Source organism: Dendrobates tinctorius, unplaced genomic scaffold, assembly GCF_039654945.1.
Source record: "Dendrobates tinctorius isolate UK_male_01 unplaced genomic scaffold, ASM3965494v1 ptg000034l, whole genome shotgun sequence".
Lineage (NCBI taxonomy): Eukaryota > Metazoa > Chordata > Amphibia > Anura > Dendrobatidae > Dendrobates > Dendrobates tinctorius.
Window position 1 is genome coordinate 1,947,258 of NW_027361702.1, and position 20,345 is coordinate 1,967,602.

The window sequence follows — 20,345 nt, forward strand, 5'->3', positions numbered from 1 at the left end:
CTACATACAATATATTCATACATACAACATACATACTACATACATACTACATGTATACTACATTCATACAACATACATACATACTACATACTACATACATACTTCATATATACTACATTCATACAACATACATACATACATAGTACATACTACATACATACAACAGACATACAACATGCTACAGACATACAACATACATACAACATACATACTACATACATACTACAACATGCTACAGACATACAACATACATATGGGTCGCCCCGTCGCTGGCTTCACCCAGGGCTGTGGGGTACTCGGTACCGGGCCGGTGTCAGGGGGATGATGTGTCACAGCAGCGGTGACCCGGTCCGTGGCCCTGGGCCCCAATATCAATGGTGGTGGTGTTTGGTTGTAGTATAAAGTTCGTGACGCCACCCGTGGTATTTGGCAAGTAAAATGGTAGCCAACGCTGCTTGCAGATCCACTGAGACTGATGGTGTGGTGCAGCTAAGATGGTGTAGCTCCCCACAGGTGGAGCTGTAGTCCCAGGGCAGTGTATAGGTGCGATGGAAGAGTAGGGGCACAGGATGGTGTAGATGTTGATACCCCCAATGTAGCGGTGCTGATGCGGGAATGAATGGAGGACACCAGGGCTTGCAGTTTCAAAGCTTTACTCACAGTTCGTAGTGCACACAGGTGCCCGCTTCGGTACCGTGTCCTCCGGGACAGAGGCCCAGCCGACCTCCATGCAAGATAGGGCTCTCCCTGCCAGCACCCCTCTAACATGTGCCTTTGCTGAACGACTCCTCTATAGCGCCTATTGGTGTGAAGAGCTCCAGCACCGTGGTTCTCTGAAGTTCCTCCTGTCAGATATATCTAACAACTCTCTCACTTGTATGACAGACAGCTGTAGCCTGCTTCGGGGACTCCCTTCTCCTGAATCCTGGCTCTCTATCCGTTTCACTGTTATGTCCCAAGTCTTGGATGGGAGTAGTGCATTTACAGCCAACTACGCCACCGGTGTCTGCTGCAGAACCATAAGTGTCCATACAACCTCGGGGACCATGCGCTGAGAACCTATAGGCAGGGTTCCTATCCAACCCACTCCTTCTCTCTGTTCTCCTTCCACTTCATTCTGCACTTGTCTTTCTCTCCCTTATGGAAATGCAGGTTACAGTTCTACGTCTCTCTCTCTCTTTCTCTTCTCTTCCTTCCAGGGACCCTCACTCCTGTCTGAGTTGCGACTGACCTTCTGTCAGCCTGTCTTAGCTCTCTCTGACGGCCCCCTAAGGGACTGACCTTGACTCCCCTCTGGGAGACTGACCTGTCCTTCCCCTCTGGGAGACCGCACTCTACTCCCCTCCGGCAGACTGAACTCTAATTCTATCTTTCCCAGTCTCTTTATACTAACTCCACCCACCTCCCAGCACATCTCGTATTATGAAGCAGGGTTCCACGAAGGGTGCTCTGCTACCCCCAGCCTGAAGCTGCTTGGTGTCCCTGCTGAACTTTCCTGTGTGTGGGATGCAGGTGTTGGAGTGTGGCAGGGAGTTCCCACCTTACCTGGATGGTGGGGCACTACACCTTAGGAGAAGGTGCAGTACCTCTGTGGCAGGCTCAGGGGCACCACACTCCCCCCCCCGTTAAACACAGCATGTCCGCGGGCTGCAAGAAAACAAAGCATACAGCAGAGAAACATACAAAAATTTTATATATGCATAAATATCTTTTCTTACGCTAAGCTTTCTAATATAGGAGGTACTCATCTTAAACGTTACCAACAATCCTATCAAAAATTCTGTTAAACAGTGCAATTCTTACTCTCAAAGTGCTATTCTCTGTAACACATTTCTTTATTACTTTTCTCTATTTTCCGTCACTTTATTCTCAATTTTTCTTTTCATTCTCATTCTACTAGACGCAAGACACTGACCTCACATACTTGGCCTGTCACCTGTCTCTATCAATTCTTCATCTACATTGCTCATCTCTACATCAGACATTCCTAATTCTAGTTACACAAAAGCCATTTCTCAAATATCAACTTTCTTATAAGACACATTATCAAATACATTTTCAATAAAACATTATAAACATTCTTGTAAGTGCTGGACACTGCTTCCAGCCGGGATCTCTTGCAGTGTCCTTTGAGGTAGACATCATTCTTCGAAAAGTGTCCATTCAAAACATCATCTTCGCAAAGTGTCTATATCTGTCAAACACTATCTTCGCAAAGTGTTCCTGTCATGATCTGAATTTGACCTGACAGTTTTAAATTGCACAGGGTGAACTTTTTTTACTTTGTCAAGTGCAATGTGTGACATGATTGCCCCCGGTGGCCAATGGAATTATCACACGTGGTGTTTTTCATTCATAGTTGCTCAGTGGTGGGGAGTGGTATCGCACCTTAGTGGTAGGTTTAATTGTAATTATAAATCAGGTGTGGGGCTCTATAAATGAGTCTCAGGGTATTCAATCATTGTTGGTGATAGTTGTTCATTTGCAACCAACCTTGGTGGTGGAAGGAGCTGGAGAGATTGCTCAGCTCAATCTGTGTTCTGATGTGGAAGGAGTCACCGAAGGGAGTTCTTTGCAGCGCTTACTGAAATTGGTGGCAGCTATTCAGGAGGAAGGCTGCAGTCGGTTGCTTGACTCTGTGCTGGAGCATTTGCACAGAGAGAGCTAAGTTTTCTATTTTCCCTGTTTGTGACTTTCCTTATGTGTGATCTAGTGCAGTGGTGGGATTAGTTTCCGCACCGGCCAATGCCCTAGCGAGGGACTAGGTTCAGGGTGAGTCAGGGCATAAGGTTCGCGTGCGGCGACAGGCGCGGAGCCTGTTTAGGGAACGTAAGGAGTGCAGGGACGCTTCCTCAGGGGAGCTTAGGAGGTCTCCACTTCCCTATTTCCTATTACAGGGCCCACCACTGTAATTGTTCCTGTGTTTCCCCTTATTATTTAAATTCGCCAGCTGGAGGCGGGGTATCCAGTTTTACGTGTACTTTTTAAATTCGCCAGCTGGAGGCGGTGTATCCGGCTGCACGTTCCGGTATTATTTAAATTCGCCCCGCTGGAGGCGCTGTATCCAGGGTCACGTGTGTCATAAATTCGCCCTGCTGGAGGCGCTGTGTCCAGTCACACGTTGATCATTACATTATCACCAACCGTAAAAAAATTTTTTCTGCTGAGCCATGGACCTAATGCAAACCTTTACCCAGGTACTGCAGACCTTTACTGAAGAGATCAGGGGGCTGCGCGGTGAGATGGTGCAGCAACTGCAGCTGTTGGTGGGCTTTGGAGGTTTGATTCAGGCAGAGGCTCAGCCAGAACCCAAGATATCTCTCCCAGACCGGTTTTCTGGAGGGAGAGATCAATTCTTGGTATTTCAGCAAGCCTGTAAATTATATTTCAGGCTGCGCCCTCATTCTTCAGGGAGCGAAGAGCAACGGGTGGGGATCATTATGTCCCTTTTGAAGGGGGATCCCCAGTCCTGGGCCTTCTCCCTGCCGGACGATTCACCATCTTTAGAGTCCGTGGACGAGTTTTTTGCGGCTTTGGCGCTTGTGTATGGGGATCCTGATGGCGTCTCTCTGGCGGAATCCCGACTCCGTAGGTGTAAACAGGGAGCCCGGGTTGCTGAGGAGTACTGCTCCGAGTTTAGGAGATGGGCCACTAACACTCAGTGGAATGACCCTGCACTTAGGAGTCTATTTGTGCAGGGTCTGTCTCCAAAATTGCAGGACACTCTGGTGCAGTACGCCGCCCCCAGGTTGCTGGAGGCCTCCATGTCCCTCGCCCTCCGGGTGGATAGACGCCTTAGGGAAAGACATACACAAAATGTGCCCCCTGTAGTCCTCTCCGGGGGGGAGGACCCCCCGGTACGGTTGGTGGAACCCAGGCAGCCCGGTGTTGTTGGTACAAATAGGGGGTTGCCTGGGGTTCGCCGTGGTGGGGGGGTATGCTTTTCCTGTGGGAAGCCGGGCCATTTCATGGGAGCCTGCCCAGGGCGTGCCAAGTCTCCGGACGAACCGATGCAAGTAGGAGGTGTTAGGTTGTGTTCAGGCCTGCCTACGGTTCAGGGAGTGGTGTCGGCATGTTTTTTCTGTGGGCAGACTGGTCATTTCCTTAAGGCGTGCCCATTACGTGCCAAAATATCTGTGTCATCTCAGAAGCCGCAGACCGCTGGTCGTTTGGAGGAAGGCAACCAGGGAGTGTACATTTCCTCCATTTTGCCCTCCCAAGGTATTATGTCAGCAGAAGTGTTTGCTGGCGGGGTACCGGAGGTGGTACCGGTGCTGTGGACAGTGGAGCAGGGGTTAGTCTGGTGGATGCTCGTTTTGTCCAGACTCATGGCCTGAAGTGTAGGACGCTGGCCCAACCTATAAGCGTCCAGGCCATTAACTCTGTTCCACTGAGCCAGGGGAGCCTTACCCAAGTCGTAGAAAACATCCATCTGCGTATAGGACATCATGAGGAGTCCTTGTCATGCTACGTCTTGGAGGGAATGCCAGTACCTATCGTTTTAGGCTTCCCCTGGCTGAAAAAACACAACCCGGGGATATATTGGCGAGCAAGGGAAGTAGTCAGCTGGGGGCAGTCGTGTGAGGGCTGCTGCCTTGGGACTACTGTCTCTGCCGTCTCTCTTCAGGGGACCCCTTCCTCTCCAGTGAGAGCAGTGATGGTGCGGCGGGAGAGCAGGGGCAAGTTTCAGCCCTCGCCGCTAGCTCACCCTGTGAGAGGCAGACCTCGTGGTGGAAAGGGTTGGAGTGCGGTGTACCCTATGGTGTAGTTCGGGGGTGTGAGTGTGGTGACACAGGGGGACGCCTCTGTTATCAGGTCCAGAATGAGTTCACCAATTTTATGACATAACGAATGTGTGCAATAAACGTTCAGGTCCGGACCTGTGTGTGAACGAGCGTGTATGGGTGCCACCAAAAAACATCTTGTGGAAGTGTGTTGTGGAGCCTGATCAGCTCATAACAAACATACACATACATAAACTCGTTCCCCAGGTTGGCGCTATGGAGATGAGTGATTCCTCCAAAATAAACTTTATTGCCAATACCAGCTGTGTGTTTGTCATAAATTTGAATTCAGGTGATGGTGGGGTGAACTCAGGGTCTGGTCGTCCCCGCTGTAGGGGTTTCCCTAATGAGGGGTGGTCTTGAGGGTCCAGAGGCCCCTCATTAAGGAGGGGGTACTGTCATGATCTGAATTTGACCTGACAGTTTTAAATTGCACAGGGTGAACTTTTTTTACTTTGTCAAGTGCAATGTGTGACGTGATTGCCCCCGGTGGCCATTGGAATTATCACACGTGGTGTTTTTCATTCATAGTTGCCCGGTGGTGGGGAGTGGTATCGCACCTTAGTGGTAGGTTTAATTGTAATTATAAATCAGGTGTGGGGCTCTATAAATGAGTCTCAGGGTATTCAATCATTGTTGGTGATAGTTGTTCATTTGCAACCAATCTTGGTGGTGGAAGGAGCTGGAGAGATTGCTCAGCTCAATCTGTGTTCTGATGTGGAAGGAGTCACCGAAGGGAGTTCTTTGCAGCGTTTACTGAACTTGGTGGCAGCTATTCAGGAGGAAGGCTGCAGTCGGTTGCTTGACTCTGTGCTGGAGCATTTGCACAGAGAGAGCTAAGTTTTCTATTTCCCCTGTTTGTGACTTTCCTTATGTGTGATCTAGTGCAGTGGTGGGATTAGTTTCCGCACCGGCCAATGCCCTAGCGAGGGACTAGGTTCAGGGCGAGTCAGGGCATAAGGTTCGCGTGCGGCGACAGGTGCGGAGCCTGTTTAGGGAACGTAAGGAGTGCAGGGACGCTTCCTCAGGGGAGCTTAGGAGGTCTCCACTTCCCTATTTCCTATTACAGAGCCCACCACTGTAATTGTTCCTGTGTTTCCCCTTATTATTTAAATTCGCCAGCTGGAGGCGGTGTATCCAGTTTTACGTGTACTTTTTAAATTCGCCAGCTGGAGGCGGTGTATCCGGCTGCACGTTCCGGTATTATTTAAATTCGCCCCGCTGGAGGCGCTGTATCCAGGGTCACGTGTGTCATAAATTCGTCCTGCTGGAGGCGCTGTGTCCAGTCACATGTTGATCATTACAGTTCCTTTATGCAAAACCAAGAAAGGGCACCTAAAGAGGTGCAAACTACGGTATTTACAAGATGAGTTCGAATCAATCAGCATCTATGATCTCCTCAGTTCCATTTCAAAAATAACGCTGCCAATCAAAACTGGGCAACATAATGAACAAAAAGGCACAACTGATGCAACAAACCCTCCTGGGTAACGAGATTTGAAATTGAAGAATCTTTTTAATGGTGGTCCCCTCCTGGGGTTCTGGAAACCGAACTGTGACCGCTACCAGACTCTAGGTAATCATGGACGATTTTCAGGTACTCCTCTTCCCAGGGTGTCAAATCTGTAAACTTTAACTTGGGCTGCCGGATAGGTGCAGGTACTGGGTCAGCTGGTTTCTCCGTAACCGGTACAGGAACCGTCTGGTTGGTAGCTGTAGGTGGAGGGTAAGCAACTGGTGAGCTCGGCAGGTATCGGTGGATAAATTCTTTTGGGATGCGGCGGATGTTCAGGGCATACCACCCCCTTAGTCCTTCATGCCGAGTGAACGTCAGGCACTCCCCGGGCTGCAGGTCCCTGTCTGGGTGCCCCCGTCTCAGATGGGGCTCCACGTCCCGCCGGTTGATGAACAGGTCACTGATCCATTTGGGGTCTGCGATAAAGCCAAAACCTCTCTCCCGATTCACATTCAAGACCTGTCCCCACCCGGCTGCATCCCAGGGACCAAGTCGACCAGCACGGGCCCGCTCTTTCTGGTTTAAATCATGGCCCAGCACTGACATCTTCCGTTGCTCCCTCTCCCTGTATTTCACTGCCAACTGCCGCAGGTTAGCCCGACAGTGGGCCTCGGTCTTCTCTTTCTCCTCCCGGGACCTGCTCTCACCCACTGGGGCTCGCGGTACCACCGTAAGGGGTTCAGGTGTCTCCCCCTTGGGGCTAGCATCCCGGTCCCAGATGAGGTCCAACACGACCTGTCCCGCCACCACTACGGGCGCGCACCCCAGGGCCTTCCCATGCACAGGGCCTGCAGTCCTACCTGGGACCTCCTGGCGGTGCTCCGGTTCCATTTCAGGCCCGAAGCGGTGGGCGTGTTGCGGGGACATCTTCTGGAATAATGGGTCCGAGTGCTAGCGTTGGTGAAGTAGGTGGCGGCTCCGGGTCCGCGGGGGCTTCAGTCGGGACCTGCGTGACCGCGACAGGTCCGGGCGGGAGAACGGTCTTAACTCCCGGGTCCTCCGATATTCTCTTCTGGCCAGCGGCACTCAGCTGCATGGACAGCGTGGCTGTGAATATTAACGCTGCCAGAGGAAAGTCCAGTGCAGCGGTAGCCGGTACCGGTTTGACAGGTGCCGCTGGTGTAGGCTCAGCCAGGGCGCGCTGCCGCCTCAGCTCTGCCAGGGCCTTCTGCCTCAGCTGCAGACGGGAGGTCAGTTCGGCGATCTCCGCTTCTAATTGTTGGCGTTCCATGCTACAATCAGGGTTGGAGCCGTCAGCCATGGCGCCAGGGGTATGCACTTCCCCGCGCTCCGCAGGCCTCCTTCCCTTGTTCTCCAAGATGGTGCTCTGGCGTTTCTCTTCCTGCCTTAGCCCCTCTCCCGCCACTGGCTTCTTCTGCCCCTCCTTCCGGGGGCGGCGTCTTCTTCCAGCGCCTCCATACCAAGCCAGTAGCGAACCCCTTGGGGGTGGACCATGTACAGTCATGGCCAAAAGTATTGACACCCCTGCAATTCTGTCAGATAATACTCAGTTTCTTCCTGAAAATGATTGCAAACACAAATTCTTTGATATTATTATCTTCATTTAATTTGTCTTAAATGAAAAAACACAAAAAGAATTGTCCTAAAGCCAAATTGGATATAATTCCACACCAAACATAACAAAGAGGGTGGACAAAAGTATTGGCACTGTTTGAAAAATCATGTGATACTTCTCTAATTTATGTAATTAACAGCACCTGTAACTTACCTGTGGCACCTAACAGGTGTTGGCAATAACTAAATCACACTTGCAGCCAGTTAACATGGATTAAAGTTGACTCAACCTCTGTCCTGTGTCCTTGTGTGTACCACATTGAGCATGGAGAAAAGAAAGAAGACCAAAGAACTGTCTGAGGACTTGAGAAACCAAATTGTGAGGAAGCATGAGCAATTTCAAGGCTACAAGTCCATCTCCAAAGACCTGAATGTTCCTGTGTCTACCGTGCACAGTGTCATCAAGAAGTTTAAAGCCCATGGCACTGTGGCTAACCTCCCTAGATGTGGCCGGAAAAGAAAAATTGACAAGAGATTTCAACGCAAGATTGTGCGGATGTTGGATAAAGAACCTCCACTAACATCCAAACAAGTTCAAGCTGCCCTGCAGTCCGAGGGTACAACGGTGTCAACCCGTACAATCCGTCGGCGTCTGAATGAAAAGGGACTGTATGGTAGGAGACCCAGGAAGACTCCACTTCTTACCCCGAGACATAAAAAAGCCAGGCTGGAGTTTGCCAAAACTTACCTGAAAAAGCCTAAAACATTTTGGAAGAATGTTCTCTGGTCAGATGAGACAAAAGTAGAGCTTTTAGGGCAGAAGCATCAACATAGAGTTTACAGGAGAAAAAAGAGGCTTTCAAAGAAAAGTACACGGTCCCTACAGTCAAACATGGCGGAGGTTCCCTGATGTTTTGGGGTTGCTTTGCTGCCTCTGGCACTGGACTGCTTGACCGTGTGCATGGCATTATGAAGTCTGAAGACTACCAACAAATTTTGCAGCATAATGTAGGGCCCAGTGTGAGAAAGCTGGGTCTCCCTCAGAGGTCATGGGTCTTCCAGCAGGACAATGACCCAAAACACACTTCAAAAAGCACTAGAAAATGGTTTGAGAGAAAGCACTGGAGGCATCTAAGGTGGCCAGCAATGAGTCCAGACCTGAATCCCATAGAACACCTGTGGAGAGATCTAAAAATGGCAGTTTGGTGAAGGCACCCTTCAAATATCAGGGACCTGGAGTAGTTTGCCAAAGAAGAATGGTCTAAAATTCCAGCAGAGCATTGTAAGAAACTCATTGATGGTTACCGGAAGCGGTTGGTCGCAGTTATTTTGGCTAAAGGTTGTGCAACCAAGTATTAGGCTGAGGGTGCCAATACTTTTGTCCGGCCCATTTTTGGAGTTTTGTGTGAAATGATCAATGTTTTGCTTTTTGCTTCATTCTCTTTTGTGTTTTTTCATTTAAGACAAATTAAATGAAGATAATAATACCAAAGAATTTGTGTTTGCAATCATTTTCAGGAAGAAACTGAATATTATCTGACAGAATTGCAGGGGTGTCAATACTTTTGGCCATGACTGTATCTGTCACACAGTAATTCAGGCAGGGCAGGCCCAATACGCTTCACGGTCTTTTCTTAGGACCTCCTATCTATTCACGCCCTTCTCCGCACCAGCGGCCATTTCTAATGTTCATTTCACAGTCTATCAAATCAGGTCTTCTACATATTTTCAAAAATTCAAAGTTCAATAAATTCCAGGCACACAGGACTCGATGTTGTCGGGTCTCGTCATCCTGTTCGTGATGCCAAAATTGGGTCACCCCGTCGCTGGCTTCACCCAGGGCTGTGGGATACTCGGTACCGGGCCGGTGTCAGAGGAATGATTTGTCACAGCAGCGGTGACCTGGTCCATGGCCCTGGGCCCCAATATCAATGGTGGTGGTGTTTGGTTGTAGTATAAAGTTCGTGACACCACCCGTGGTATTTGGCAAGCAAGATGGTAGCCAACGCTGCTTTCAGATCCACTGAGACTGATGGTGTGGTGCAGCTAAGATGGTGTAGCTCCCCACAGGTGGAGCTGTAGTCCCAGGGCAGTGTAAAGGTGCGATGGAAGAGTAGGGGCACAGGATGGTGCAGATGTTGATACCCCCAATGTAGCGGTGCTGATGCGGGAATGAATGGAGGACACCAGGGCTTGCAGTTTCAAAGCTTTACTCACAGTTCGTAGTGCACACAGGTGCCCGCTTCGGTACCGTGTCCTCCGGGACAGAGGCCCAGCTGACCTCCATGCAAGATAGGGCTCTCCCTGCCAGCACCCCTCCAACATGTGCTTTTTCTGGACGACTCCTCTATAGCACCTATTGGTGTGAAGAGCTCCAGCACCGTGGTTCTCTGAAGTTCCTCCTGCCAGATGTTTCTAACAACTCTCTCACTTGTATGACAGACAGCTGTAGCCTGCTTCGGGGACTCCCTTCTCCTGAATCCCGGCTCTCAGTTTCGCTGTTGTGTCCCAAGTCTTGGATGGGAGTAGTGCATTTACAGCTCCACCGGTGTCTGCTGCAGAACCATAAGTGTCCATACAACCACGGGGACCGGGCCCCGGCTGTGCGCTTAGAACCTATAGACAGGGTTCCTATCCAACCCACTCCTCCTCTCTGTTCTCCTTCCACTTTGTTCCGCACTTGTCTTTCTCTCTCTTATGGAAATGCAGGTTACAGTTCCATGTCTCTCTCTCTCTCTTCTCTTCCTTCCAGGGACCCTCACTCCTGTCTGAGTGGCTTCCGCACTCTACTCCCCTCCGGGAGACTGAACTCTAATTCTATCTTTCCCAGTCTCTTTATACTAACTCCACCCACCTCCCAGCACATCTCGTGTTACGAAGCATGGTTCCACGAAGGGTGCTCTGCTACCCCCAGCCTGAAGCTGCTAGGTGTCCCTGCTGAACTATTCTGTGTGTGGGATGCAGGTGTTGGAGTGTTGCAGGGAGTTCCCACCTTACCTGGATGGTGGGGCACTACACCTTAGGAGAAGGTGCAGTACCTCTGTGGTGACTGAGCCTCAGGGGCGCCACACATACAACATACATACTACATACATACTACATACAACATACATACATACTACATACATACTTCATATATACTACATTCATACAACATACATACATACTACATACATACTACATACTACATACATACTACATACAATACATTCATACAATACATACATATAGACATACAGTACATACAACATAGAGTACATACTCACCATCACTTGTCACTTTGTTCCCCGAAGCCAATGTCATCTGTGGAAAAATATGAAAAAAACAAACAAGCAATATACTCCCTGATCCGCAGAAATCCACAGTGTCCCACGACGATCTCCCGTAGAGAACAGCAGCATCAGCTGATGCGACCGCTCTCTAGGGGGCTCCTCCGCCACTGTAAAAAAATAGTCCCTAGTCTAACTTTATGGCAAATGCTGCGTGGGAACTTTCTCACACAGCAATGCCAAAAGTGAGACTAGGGACTATTTTTTTTTACAGTGGTGGAGGAATACAGTGCGGAAGGATACCTACCTCCCGTCATTGTATTCCTGGGGCCCACAGAGAGCGGTGGCATCAGCTGATGCTGCTCTTCTCCATGGGAGATCGTCGTGGGACACTCGTGGATTTCTGCGGATCAGGGAGTATATATGTTGTTTGTTATTTTCATATTTTTCCACAGATGACATTGGCTTCGGGGATCAAAGTGACAAGTGATGGTGATTATGTACTCTATGTTATATGTACTGACTGTATGTCTATATGTATGTATTGTATGAATGTATTGTTTGTAGTATGTATGTAGTATGTATGTAGTACGTATGTTGTATGTATGTAGCATGTTGTATGAATATAGTATATATGTAGTATGTATGTAGTATGTATGTATGTATTATGAATGTAGTATATATGAAGTATGTATGTAGTATGTAGTATGTATGTATGTTGTATGAATGTAGTATGTATGTAGTATGTATGTAGCATGTAGTATGTATGTTGTATGAATGTAGTATGTATGTAGTATGTAGTATGTATGTATGTTGTATGAATGTAGTATGTATGTAGTATGTAGTATTTATGTATGTTGTATGAATGTAGTATAGATGTAGTATGTATGTAGTATGTATGTATGTTGTATGAATGTAGTATATATGAAGTATGTATATAGTATGTATGTTGTATGAATGTAGTATATATGTAGTATGTATGTAATATGTATGTAGTATGCAGTATGTACAGTCATGGCCAAAAGTATTGACACCCCTGCAATTCTGTCAGATAATACTCAGTTTCTTCCTGAAAATGATTGCAAACACAAATTCTTTGGTATTATTATCTTCATTTAATTTGTCTTAAATGAAAAAACACAAAAAGAATTGTCCTAAAGCCAAATTGGATATAATTCCACACCAAACATAACAAAGAGGGTGGACAAAAGTATTGGCACTGTTCGAAAAATCATGTGATGCTTCTCTAATTTGTGTAATTAACAGCACCTATAACTTACCTGTGGCACCTAACAGGTGTTGGCAATAACTAAATCACACTTGCAGCCAGTTGACATGGATTAAAGTTGAGTCAACCTCTGTCCTGTGTCCTTGTGTGTACCACATTGAGCATGGAGAAAAGAAAGAAGACCAAAGAACTGTCTGAGGACTTGAGAAACCAAATTGTGAGGAAGCATGAGCAATCTCAAGGCTACAAGTCCATCTCCAAAGACCTGAATGTTCCTGTGTCTACTGTGCGCAGTGTCATCAAGAAGTTTAAAGCCCATGGCACTGTGGCTAATCTCCCTAGATGTGGACGGAAAAGAAAAATTGACAAGAGATTTCAACGCAAGATTGTGCAGATGCTGGATAAAGAACCTCCACTAACATCCAAACAAGTTCAAGCTGCCCTGCAGTCAGAGGGTACAACGGTGTCAACCCGTACTATCCGTCGGCATCTGAATGAAAAGGGACTGTATGGTAGGAGACCCAGGAAGACTCCACTTCTTACCCCGAGACATAAAAAAGCCAGGCTGGAGTTTGCCAAAACTTACCTGAAAAAGCCTAAAACATTTAGGAAGAATGTTCTCTGGTCAGATGAAACAAAAGTAGAGCTTTTAGGGCAAAAGCATCAACATAGAGTTTACAGGAGAAAAAAGAGGCATTCAAAGAAAAGTACACGGTCCCTACAGTCAAACATGGCGGAGGTTCCCTGATGTTTTGGGGTTGCTTTGCTGCCTCTGGCACTGGACTGCTTGACCGTGTGCATGGCATTATGAAGTCAGAAGACTACCAACAAATTTTGCAGCATAATGTAGGGCCCAGTGTGAGAAAGCTGGGTCTACCTCAGAGGTCATGGGTCTTCCAGTAGGACAATAACCCAAAACACACTTCAAAAAGCACTAGAAAATGGTTTGAGAGAAAGCACTGGAGACTTCTAAGGTGGCCAGCAATGAGTCCAGACCTGAATCCCATAGAACACCTGTGGAGAGATCTAAAAATGGCAGTTTGGAGAAGGCACCCTTCAAATATCAGGGACCTGGAGTAGTTTGCCAAAGAAGAATGGTCTAAAATTCCAGCAGAGCATTGTAAGAAACTCATTGATGGTTACCGGAAGCGGTTGGTCGCAGTTATTTTGGCTAAAGGTTGTGCAATCAAGCATTAGGCTGAGGGTGCCAATACTTTTGTCCGGCCCATTTTTGGAGTTTTGTGTGAAATGATCAATGTTTTGCTTTTTGCTTCATTCTCTTTTGTGTTTTTTCATTTAAGACAAATTAAATGAAGATAATAATACCAAAGAATTTGTGTTTGCAATCATTTTCAGGAAGAAACTGAATATTATCTGACAGAATTGCAGGGGTGTCAATACTTTTGGCCATGACTGTATGTAGTATGTAGTATGCATGTAGTATGTAGTATGTATGTAGTATGTATGTAGTATGTATGTTTTTTTTTATATTCAACACATTAGCCGGATGATGGGACTACTACTGTCCCATCATTGGCTAATGTGTCAATCACTGTCATTGTAGCAGGCATCGCCCGATGGGACTTGTAGTCCCATCGGACGATGCCTGCACACACAAGACCCCCAGCAGGCCCGCATAGACCCCCGAGAGGCCCATACAGGCCCCGGCAGGCCCGCACAGGGCCCTGGCAGACCCGCATAGACCCCCGAGAGGCCCGTACAGGCCCCCGACAGCCGGCACAGGCCCCCGGCAGGCCCGTACAGACCCCACATCATGATGCGCACAGACCGCGCATCATGATGACATCATTTCAGCAGCCAATCACAACCACAACAGTGGCTCATTGCATTATGGCGACTTCCGATTCCGGTATCCGATATTGAAAAAATATCGGTACTCGGTATCTGAATTCCAATACAGCGAATATCGGCCGATACCCGATATTTGCAGTATCGGAATGCTCAACACTAGTGGTAACCTATGGAGACTTGTAAGTCTCTACCAAAAGTGCAAATGAAAAGGTATTTTTTAGTATTTTTAAGCAAAAACGTGAGGAAATTCTTCAACAAGGTGGACTAAACTTTAATTCCAGGAACCCTAATCCATTTTCAACTCCTCCACATCTAAAATCAATGCTATCCTGGAAATGTCCTCATATTTTTCTGCTACGATCCGTATTAACAATAGCCTACTTTATCACTTTGGATCCTAAACAGAACCAGACTTCAGTGACCTTTATGACTCATGCTCTTTGTTCTAGCAATGGAATCATTGATTCAATCAATGAAAGGTACCATCCACAACACTCCGGCTTTTGCCGATGATTTTCTTATCCTCTCCTACCCTGAAAAAGATTTGTGTGTTTTATTACATATTTTTGAGGCATTTGAACTCTACAATTAGCTAAAATCTGATGCTTAGGGAACTAATTTAAAATAGATTCTCTTTTAATTAAATTGCCATTTAAATGGCCACAGAAATACATAATGTTCCAAGGACTTAAATTTTGCCTCACATAGTGGTATCTTATTGAATTTAATTACGTCATACTGCTAAAAGTTACTTGGAATATTATCAAGTATTCGTCAACTACTTTCAATTTATGGAAGGGATAGAAAAATGTTCTCAAAGGCATCAACCTGCCTAAGTTTAAATACATACTGAACATGCTACTTGTTAAAGTATGAATGGCTTTTGCTTCCTATAAAACCAACTCTGTTTTATTTATTTTATTGGAATGATGACAGATCCCATCTAATTTCTGGTACATTGCTGCTCCTAAAAAATTAAGGCGAGAACACTACAAATTTTGTGTTTTATCATAATTCAGCTTTGCTAATAAGAACAGTTGATTAGCTGAGAATCCTGGGAACACCTTTTACCTATTGTTTCCGAGGACAAATCCAAAACGTCTACTTCCTGCTGGATTTGGCATAGAAGTAGAAACATTGATTTCTCATTAAGATGTAAAGACTATTCCAATTCTGTTGAACATACATTTTATTGACTATTCATTGCCTAAAAAAAAGCTGTAATAGCTTTCATTAAAAGAGATTTTATGGGCAGAAATTCCACTCATATAAAAATGATTCTCCAATTTTTTCCCACCATTTACTTTAGCAAATCTTTAAAGAACTAGCCTTGTAGCCTTGACATTCTCGGCAGAGGTCACAGAATGACCATCTATAAAAGTTACATGGACTTTCTCACTGTGTGAAAGTTCAGAAAGAATCTTATAACATTCCCACTCAGTGATACACGACCATGATAAAGACAATAAGTTAGTAACCATCAGTCTCAGACAAGAGCTGGAGATGTAAAGCGATCAAAAGAGAGGGAACTTTCCTACTTGTAAAGTGGCTATTTCTTGTTATCCAACCCTTCTGGTCATAAGTAATTAATCAGTGTAAGGTATTTGTAAGTTATTCTTCACTATCAAACTGGAAAATAAATTTCTCAACCTCAAACTAGGTTAAATAAATAAGCCAAGCAATAAGGTAATCTCATTCTTACTTGCTTGAGCAAAGCTCATTATTACCCACTCTTTGGAGATCTACAAAATTCCCATCCAGGACCAAATGGAAGAGCAAAATTGACTTGAAAAGCTGGCAGCTCTACTCAGACACAAATAACCCTGTACATTGAACGTTTGGCAGTCTTTTTGTAATTTGTCAGTATAGTTTGCCACTATATTGTTAAGGATTCTCTAAGCTGTAGGCTTGGGTGAGCAGCACAGACTGGAGGAGATTAAACAGCAGAGCAAGTGTTAATAGACAGCATATACTATAGCTCATTCAGGACCAGGACAGCAGAGTATGCAGAATGGCAAAAAAACAAAGCAGTGCAATTAGCAATAGATAAAACTGAGTCAAGTGTAAAAATACACATAGAAAAAGTAACTGTATAGTAAAGTGATATCTTCCACTGGGGATGCAGTTAGTCACTGGAATGCAAAGATAAATATGCAGTCAGGGTTCTTCTAGTAAGTGTTGAGTTATTCACAGGAATGACAAAAAAAAACAATTGTAGTCTGGTATCTTCCAATAGGGCAATGGTTAATAGCAGTGAAGCTGCAACTGGGAGTTGTAATACAACCAAATCTTACACTAAAATAATGCAAGAACAAGAAGGCATAGGCCAAAAATACATATAAAATCTCAATTTATTGTTCAAAAATTAAAAATAATAGCAAGACAAGGAAATTTCCTTGTCTTGCTATTATTTTTAATTTTTGAACAATAAATTGAGATTTTACATTTATTTTTGACCTATGCCTTCTTGTTCTTGCATTATTTTAATGTAAAATTTGGTTGCACTATATTGCATTTGAAGGTGGTATCTTTATATTGTGGATGAAACGATATGTATAAACTGGGAGTTGTAGCAAGGAAATGGTTAACCACAGAGAAACATTGAGGTACAGGGAAACTGGAAATTCTCTTGAAAATATGTATTACTTTGATTGCAGAGGCTCAGGGTAAAAAGCACTGAGAATAGCTGGTAACATGCTTGCTGACTGATAGATAAGAAAAAGACCTAGTAAGCTTTACTGAGCTTGGAAATAAGACTGGTTGTAGCATTTGAGTCAGTAATAGCAGAGGAGATGACAGATACCCTGGTGGAGCTCAGCCAAGTAAAGTTGAAAGCAAACATCAGCTAATATTACTTTAAACCCAATAACTAACATGTGTTTAAGTCAGCCTTAAAAGGCATAGGGAGATTATGTCAGAGGAGAAACTGTCCTGGTCTTGAGAAAGGTGAATAACAACTATCCTCAGTAGAACAAAGCACTCATTTCTAAGTACCAAGATTGTGACTCTGTATCTCTGTATATCACTACCACTTCATCCTGTCCCTATGCTAAGTTGAGCAGAAATAGCAAAAAATAATCTTGAACTAGGAGGAAGAGGTATAACTGGAGAAGGTGGATGAGATGGACTTGGCTTTGTAGGTGAAAGAGGCAGAGGAGAAGGTAGCCAACACAATTTTTTGGTCTTTTATATGAGGAGGAGGCACCCAAATGGATAGCAAATAGCAAATAGAGATGAGGATGGCTCGGTGCAGCTGTTATAGTTGTCTTGTTATCTAAAGATATGGGCACATCCTGGGGGACCCATGAAAGGTTCATTTTAAGAAATGTTAGCTTCCCCACATTGGATGTCAATAGGCGCCTGTCTATGATGACACCCCCTGCCATGCTAAACACACGTTCTCCAGGGCAGGCTAGCACCTCCGAAGCATAAAGGGCAAGCTCAGGCCATGTGTACAGTTTGGAGACCCAGAAGTTAAATGGGACAGACCCATCAGTTAGTACGTGGAGACGTGTGGAGATGTACTCTTCCACCATGTTGTTGCTATTACAGATCGTATTACATAGTGGTGCTGGATGCTGTGGAGTGCTCATAAAGTTTTGCCACATTTCAGCCATGTTAACCCTGCTGCATTGGTGACTTCCTCCTCTGCCTTGTTGTTCCAATTAGTCCCTGCTGTAAGATGGGAAAGCCATTAGTAGTTTCACTACCAGGGTGTGCTTGTATTCACACATTTTTTGATCCCTCTCCAGTAATGGAAGTAATCATGGTATGTTGTCCTTCTAGTTGGGATCCAGCAGGGTGGCCAACCAGTAATCTGCACTTTTAACAATACGGGCAGCTAAGCAGTCATTCTGCAGGCACTGGCGCATTTATTGGCTCATGAGTGCCAGGCTGCCCAGAGGCAATAACAAGCTGTCCTCGATGTGGGATGTACTCTGTATCCCATCCCAGCCACGGTCCAGTGATGCCTGTGAGCTCATCTGAGTGCACCCTGCTGTGAACACGGTTGTTCCCCCTCATCAAAATCATACTCCCAAATTATCCTATGGCTGTACAGTTGGGTACCTGGCTGCTGTTGATACAGTAACCCACCCTCTGAGCCATGTGTGGACAACAGGCATGATAATGTTTTGTATTGGCCCTACTCTTACTCCTGCTCCTCTTCCTCTTATGCTAACACCTCATCCATCAATGCCTGAATTGTTTTTTTTCCAGCAGGCATATATAGGGGTATAGTAATGCTTATGATGGCATCATCAGAGCTAGACAAATTGGTGGAATATTCGAAGCAGTGCAACACGGCACAGGCGTCCCTCTTGGAGGCCCACTCATTTGGTGGTGAAGTGGTGTTATTCTGCAGCTCGCACAGTCTCTCCAGCATATACAATGTGGAGCTGCACCTTGTTGGTACATCTCTTATCAGCAGGTGAGCAGGAAGACAGAAGTGATGCTACAGCATGGACAGGTGAGAAGTAGGGTGAGAACGCCACACTGCCTGCACTTTCAGCAGCAGCTCCAACATGTGTGGGTAGTTTTTCAGGAACAGCCTGCTGTTGTTTTCCCCTGGCTGTGCTGAAGTTGATGGTGTAGGTATTCCTGTTACCAGATGAGGAGGCGGTGGAGAAAGTCGTGTAGGAGGAAGCAACCTGGACAGTTACTCATCCAGCAATTCTAGGTAGTGGTAGGACATGAGTTACAATGCTTTCCGCATCTGTTACAGCCACCACTACATTTACCCAGTGGGCAGTTAGGGAGAGGTAACGTCCCTGGACGTGGATATTGGTCTATGTATTGGTGGTTACGTGGACTCATGGTATTGAGCAGTGCATACCTTATTTTGTCCACAACATAGTAACATAGTAACATAGCTTTGAAGGCTGAAGACATTATGTCCATCTAGTTCAGCCCATTTTTAGTGCAGCTGTTCTGCATTGTTGATCCTGGGGAAGGCAAAAAACCCACAGAGTAGAAGCCAATTTTCTCCATAGGGAAAAAAATTCCTTCCCCTAAGCTGGGTCAACCATCTACCTACAATATTATGTTATTCGTAACCTTCTCTACTGTTACGCACAAGAAAAGCATCCATTCCTTTCTTAAATTCATTCAGTGAGTTGGCCATCACCACTTCCTCAGGAAGAGAATTCCAGAGCCTCACTGCTCTTACCGTGAAGAGCCCTCTTCTACGCTGGTGCAGAAATTGTCTTTCCTCCAAACGAAGAGAATGCCCCCTTGTTCTTGTCACAGTCCTTGGTACAAACAGTTCATTGGAGAGATCTCTGTATTGCCCTCTGATATACTTGTACATATATATTAGGTCTCCCCTAAGTCTTCTCTTTTCTAGAGTAAATAGACCTAATTTTGATAACCTTTCTGGGGATTGTAGTGAACCAACTCCATTTATCATTTTAGTAGCCCGCCTTTGAACCCTTTCAAGTTCAGTAATGTCTTTCTTGAGCACCGGCGTCCAAAATTGCACACAATACTCCAAGTGTGGTCTGATGAGTGATTTGTACAGAGGGAGAATTATGTTTTCATCTCGTGTCCCCAGACCTCTTCTAATGCACCCCTTGACCCTATTTGTTTTGTTGGCAGCTGCCTAACACTGGGCGCTCCAATTTAGCTTCTTATTGACTAAGATGCCTAAGTCTTTTTCCATGTCTGATTTCCCCAGCAGTTTCCCATTTAGTAAGTAATTGTAGCATCTGTTTCTCCTTCCCATGTGCATAACCTTACACTTATCTGTGTTAAACCTCATTTGCCATTTTTCAGCCCAATTCTCCAATTTACTCAAATCTGTCTGTAGTTGCAAACTGTCCTCCTTTGTGTTAACTACCTTACATAGTTTTGTATCATCTGCATGTGTGTGTAGGGCAGGGAAAAGTAGTGATGGCTTGGAACAACATACTACGGGACAGCCACCAACATCATTTTTTTTAAACTATCCATCTTCTCCAGTCAGAATGGCAGAGTTTCAAAGGCCAGTAGTTTGGAAATTCTGTCATTCAGGACCGTGGCACATAGGTGGCTAGGTGGGTATCTCTTCTTTCTCCCAAGGGATTTGGGAATGGAAAGCTGAATACTTCCATGGGACGTTTGGGAGATGCTCAATGTCTCTGATGGTGGTGATGCTGTCATATCCTCTCTTTGCAAACAAGAAGGTGGCCCTGTTGATCACGAGCATGAGGAAGAGGCCTACACTGCAGCAGAATAGGGAGCAG